We start from the raw sequence: 6,670 nt of genomic DNA on the forward strand, positions 1-6,670 counted from the left end.
GTATGGCCTTGTGTTAGAGGGAGGGCTGTGATGAGCCGTAGTCTAAATTCCTCCCCTGATTGGCTGGGGTGCGGCCTAATGAGCTTTACCGTCTGTCCTCGGCGGAGGGTCCCCACATTGTCTGCGGTTTCAAGTGTGAGTTTCAGATTGAGATGGAGCTTAAGGGAGTACATAAATAGACCAGCAGGCTCCCTCACTTCTCTCTCTGTTTGCAGGCACAGTCTTGGCCCTGAAATGACAGAAATAATGGATTGTTGTTTTAGCAGTTCATGATTATTCTTGTTCAGTATCAGACCGGGATAACCAGTTTGAAGAGTTTATGTCTGCAGCATATTTTAACATCAAGGCTACTCAAAGCCTTTACATTGGACATGAACAGAATAAACAGGAGAATTGGATTGATGGTGCATCTATACGGCAGTTCAGGATGTGAATAAGTTGTCATTCATTTGAGTTAATAAAATGCATAGGAAAGCAAAAGTTGTGAGTCTCAATTTATAAACGCCTGGGACTGGAGAAGACTCAGGGCTTTCTGACTACTCCATGCTTCACTTTGAATTAAAGGACAAACGATTTGGGGGATCTGTTTATTTCGAAGCACAGTGGCAGATAAGATGCTTGTTGTTTCTTAAATGTTTCGTGCCAGAATTACTCATATCAAAATAAATGTATTATAAATCAGGTAGTGCATGCAAATGTTAGAAACCTTAAACTTTTTGTCAATCTTCAAGTCTGTGAACATGATTTTATTCTTGTATATTGTATATTTTTGGCTGCAAAATGTGTATATTTGAACTGATACGAGTAAAATTAAATCTTGATTTGCCATAGAAAATCTTAGATTTGTAAGACACCTATCAAGTGGCAGTGATTTGATGACAAATATTAAAATAATCATTAATAACTGTTGCTGATGGTCTACTTTGCTTTATCAGCTCATACAGAGACATCAGTATTCATTTCTGTGTCATAAGAGTTTTAAAAGGAACCTTTCATGGTAAGAGAAGTTCATCTTAATGGATGGGTATTTGTATCTATCTGAATTTTGAGAAAAAGGAGGCTGCCATATTTTATTACACTGTATAGTGTGATGTCATCAGGCTTCGGCGGTCCTCTGTTCGTAATGTGAACATGATCACACTGTTAATGAAGAAAAAAACATGAATTCTTTACTGTCAGTGTGAATCGAAGTGAATGTAGTCATGGAGGCAAAAAAACATTGAGTGGAGCTAATTTTAATGATGTGTCTATATAAGTGCCTGCTGAGATGGAGAAAGAGAGAGTAAACATAGAAAAAGAGGAACGTCTGTGCACCAACTGCAGCCAACAGAGGGCGATTTTTTCTTCTTATGTTGAAGAAATAAACCAGGTTACATGGAGCCTAAACAGAACCAATATCTGCATTTTTTGAATCACTCCATTCAGAGATGTTAACAGAAAGGATACATCTTGTCAGTTTGTATATGTAGAGACTCCAGACAAATGCTCGCTATTAATATCTCTGGATGGCGTGAATCACAGAAGTGTGTCTTTTTTTAATGCTCTGCCCCTACATGCTTAACACCATGTTTAAAAGGTGAGTACCTCACAAAGTGAATTAACAAACAGATGGTGTTTGCAGTATGTTGCCATTATTTCCTGTTCATAAAGGCTGTTGAATGAGAATAGGGCTCAGTGTTATTTGCACTGGTGATAACTGAGAATTGGGATACGATCAGGATCAGACCAGGTGTGAATTGCAATACTTAAAGCTGTATAGGTGTTAACAGCCAGGACTCACCTCCCACCCAGGTAGTCTCTCTCTCTCTGCAGGCAATAATACAGACACCATAAAATCAGCTCAACTCACTGTCTTTTTGCCTATACGTCTATTCACTTTGATTTACACTGAGAGTATCATCTTCATGATTTTCTCTTTACTACCAGTGCGATCATGTTCACTTGTGCACAGAAATAGTGGCAGAAGGCCACTGAAGCCTGATGACGTCACACTAGCCAGAGTGCAGTGCAAACTAAAACAAGACAGTGCCCTGGTGAGTTAATTTTACACCTTTATTTAAAACAATTTCTTGTGAGTTCTTTGTTCAGTATACATATAATAGATACAAATATCTGTACAACATGGTGAAATTGTCTTATCATGCTGGGGTTCCTTTAAAGAAAGACAGTTTTTTTTATGATCTGACTATAATAAAGTTTTTGGTTTGTTTAATGGTCTGAAATTAACATTGATGCATCCAATACCTATAAAGTACATTTTACTGCCCCAAACAACTTCTGGAGGGTAGGTGGCAGAGAAAGTGATTAACTGCACACTGCAGACACAGCCTGTTTCATCCTCAGTGGTATTAATTCTCCATTAGAGATACCGAACAACTTGCAAGCAAACTGGGCTAGACTGGTAATCTGGCATACGGAAAATTTCCCCACTGGGCCGACACTTTTGGGCTGGTATGATTTGATCTTTTGATTTAATTTGGAAATATTTTTAAATATAAATACCAATTTTGTGTATACCTGCACTTGAGTTAGTATATCGTGTCCACAATGTTCACCTCTCATCTATAGTAGCCTTTCTCAAACTTTAGTACACCATGATCCAATTTAAGACCTGAAAATCTTCTCAGGCCCACTTAGATTCCTGTACATTTATAACATGAGACTCCCATATACATTTATCATATTTCTGACTCAGAAACAGGGAATTTAAATGCAATTGCATAGCTTTTAGATACATTAACACTAATCAGAAGGTGGTTGTGGGGTCACAAAGTAGAATTAATGATCCACTGTCATTAATTGTTTTAATTCGGCATCTACAAAGTCTTTTCTGATATTAATCTCTGTAAATCAACTTTGTGGTGCAGAAAACTCTTCCCACGTAGCATTAATTTCTCAAAAGACACTAATATTCTTAAAATCAGGAAATAAGCAGCATAGTGTCACCAGTTAATCCACCACCAGTTTAACCATGACACCAAGTGTATACATTAGAAAAAATAAACCATAAAGGTCATCATATTTGACCAAGGTTAAGAGCCATTTTGCAACCAAATAAGCCAGGGCTAAATTTTTCATCCCAGTCCAGCATTGCAGACAAAGCATTGTGAGATACACACAAATGTTCTGGACAAAAGGGGCAATGACGTAAAACGTACCCCTTTGTCAACAGGGGTCGCCAAAATCAACACAAACCAACAGTTCCTCATTGGAGCTTTAAAAAATGGATGGACAGTTTCACAGATACCTTTAACTTATTTTGTCATTGATACGATACAAGCCCTCTGGTTTCTCTCCAGCCACATCAGGAACTCTGGCAAAGTTGGATCTAAAACTTCTAACAGTAAACCTTCACTTTTTGTGTTCATACAAATGTGCCAACCGTTTCCTAGTAGAGTTAGTTCAGCTGCTGCATCAATCAAATTAAGCATCAAAAGATAAAATAATTATTATATATTGACACAGTCAAGCCTCATAACTGTCATGGGGTTATCTTGTGTATTATTATCACCATCTGTAGAACTGTACTCTCCTTCCATCCTGATTCACTCCTACAGTATGTGCTGTCAAGTTAGAAGACCCCCACCCAAGCGTCACCATTCTTGTTTTGGACGATGGCATCATGGCATTAAGACAGAGTGACTGTCATGTCTGTGACGGCCCACAGCATGTTAAAGGAAGACCAAGTCATCAGCCGCATAAGGAGGACACCGACTGTCCCTTTAGCAGGGCTCAGATTCCCTTCTTCTGTAGTGATGTAGTGTCCCCAATAAAAAAGGGCAGTGAGTGGCTTTGTTTAGCCTGCCCCCATCTAATTCCTGTGTGGCCAGCGGAGGGCTTAAGAGAGAGAGCGAGGGAGGGAAAGAGAGCATGCGGGCCACAGAGGCTGCATCAACCCCCTTAAGGAGCCATGGCCCCCGCTCTTTGAAATCCCAAGAAACTTCACACCTCTCTGTGGGGACTATAAATAGGCTCCATCTGTGCCCCCAGGCTCAGTTACAGCCTCATTCCTTTTGGCATGGTTGGAGGGCAGAGAAGGAAGCACTCATGGTTTAAAAGGGGAGGGGGGCATATCCAAAAATCAAAATCTTCTCTCTAGTCATCACAGATGGCCAGCTGAGTGACCTCTGCATGTTTTGTGGCAAAAGGAAGTGCACTGATTGCTCTCTGTCAATTTCTTCCCCTGAACCCTGCTGATGCTCCAGCCACCCACTGAGGCAAAATGCCAGAGACCTGGAAGCATCCACCATCTTTGGAATCTCAAACCACACTGCACTCATCGCATGCTTTTTCTTTTTTCTTTTCTCAAGCTCAGGTTCTCAACATTTCATTAATCATGTTTGGCACTGGGGTACTCTAAGGTTAGGAGAGGCTCTGCGTCTTAAAATCTGCACCACCTTTCACAGAATCTTAATTGCACACCCTTAAGTCTCATGGTTGATGTTTCAGTCCTAGTAGTGGACGCATGAATGACATTTTTTCCTGAGTTCACGCAGGGATACAAATGCTGCGAAATGAATTTGGGAAATGACTAAGAAGGAGGCATAAGTGCTTCAAGTCACACTGACAGTTATAGTGCATGTCCTGAAGCAAACCTGGAGGTGATACTCTGCTCATATTCGGAGGACAGATTTAAGGGTTGATAGATCCAAACAGAGAAGTTTGCAAAGAAAAATCCCTCCTCTACACCTATCTGTTTTTCAATTTAAAGAGACTCAAACCAAGAAACCCTCTTTATCCAAACTGATAAAGCATCCCAGTTTACCTCTGTTTCCACTTCTTTTGATTAACATATTTCTTCTTTCTCAGTGTGAGATCTTGTAGCCTGCAGGTTCCCTCTCATAGCTGCAATATCTCTCTACAATGCTCATGTAAATGAAAGGAAGTGATTTGAATAGAATGACAGAGTTTACTATAAATAGCATTTACTTTAAATGCATTCATATATTTTGTCCTCAATTTTCCTTGTATGATGCTTACACATTCCAGCTGCATCTACAAGTATTTCATCTTATTTTTCCACGCAGTCTCAAAACAGCATTTTGAAGATGTTTCTCATAGTTTTGCGTCTATTCTCCATATGTTTTAATGAAGCAGAGTGGACTTTTTGCACTTTTTAAAATGCATTCAATTGTATTTCTGGAAAATAAGGCAGGCAGAGGCAGAAAAGGGCTATACAAGCAAACATTTACAACATGTTGACCAGCTGGAGGAGCTGACTGCCATAAAAAGAGAGGTCAGGTGAATTAAAATATCAGTAGCTCTGACAGCTGTCATTCATGGTCCCTCCTCCTAACTAGGATATTTATAGACTGGCAAGCATTGTTTGGGGGGAGAAGACCCACAACGTATTGCATAACTTTTGCATTGTAAATGGTTTAAGACACAGCACTCATTAAAAACATGTGTCTCAACACTTACTTAAGATATTAATAGAGAGATTCCTACTGAAGTCTCCCAAAAGCTTCATCAGTGGTGGACTCAGAGCGACCGATTGCCCCTGTTGGTGCCTTAATGTTTGAAAATTACTGCAAAAGTGCCCTCTTGTATGCCCCTGTGGTTAATAAACACAACAAAGTGCCCTTTTTGATGCCATGCCCTCTATGTGGACAAAATTTGACAAATTGCCTTTTGTGTGGCATCTACAAAGAAAAAGTTGATAAAGTCCCCTCATAAGTGCCTTCTAAGTGGAGAAAATTTGACAAATTACCTCTAAATCCATCCATTCATTTTCTTTTGCATATCTGGGGTCAGGTTGCGGTGCCAGCAGGCTAAGCAATTCCACCCAGAAATCCCTCTCCCCAACAAAATTACCAGCTCCTCCTGAGGGATTCCAAGGTGTTCCAAAGCCAGATGATATATATATGAGTCCTCCACAGGGAGGTGACCAGGAGGCATCCCAATCTGATGCCCACCTCAACTGGGTCTTTTGAGGCCAAGGAGCAGCGGGTCTAGTTCAAGATTCCTCTGGTTGTGAGCTCCTCGTTCCATCTCTAAGGCTGAGCCTAGCCACCCTCCTGAGGAATCTCATTTCAACTGCTTGAACCAGCGGTCTTATTCTTTTGGTCATTGCCCACAGCTCATGACCTTAGGTGAGGGTTGGAACAAAGATCAACCAGCTAAGCGCCCTCTTCACCACAACAGCACAGAACAACGTCTGCTGCACCAATCTGCCTGTTGATCTCACAGTCCATTCTACTCTCACTCGTGAACAAGACCCTAAGATACTTGAACTCCCTCACTTGGGCCAAAGACACCCTTCCAACCTGGTGGAAACAATCCACCATTTGTCTCTTAAGCACCTTCTAAATAGACAAAAGTTGATCAAGTGCCCTCTTAAGGGCCCTCTACATGGACAATTTATGCCAAAGTGTCTTTAGGTTGTTATTAAAATGGACATTACATGATAAACTGCCCTCCATGCTGCCCTTCCACTGAACAATAAGTGATAAAGTGCTCTCCAGGCGTGTCTTCCAGTGGGCAAGGTCTCCTCTTATCTAAAAGGTGCTATTAGCTCCTTGGTATAAGGTCTCTTTAATGACATCCTCCTCTGTGTATTGCTTGATAAATCAAAGGTTAAATGGTTTGTAGTTCCTCACGTTTTTCACAGATGTGTAGTCGGTATAATCACAGTACATAACGTTAAATTGAAACCAGTATTTCTAGCTAT

The sequence above is a fragment of the Cheilinus undulatus genome, linkage group 15, assembly GCF_018320785.1.
Source record: "Cheilinus undulatus linkage group 15, ASM1832078v1, whole genome shotgun sequence".
Taxonomy (NCBI): Eukaryota; Metazoa; Chordata; class Actinopteri; order Labriformes; family Labridae; genus Cheilinus; species Cheilinus undulatus.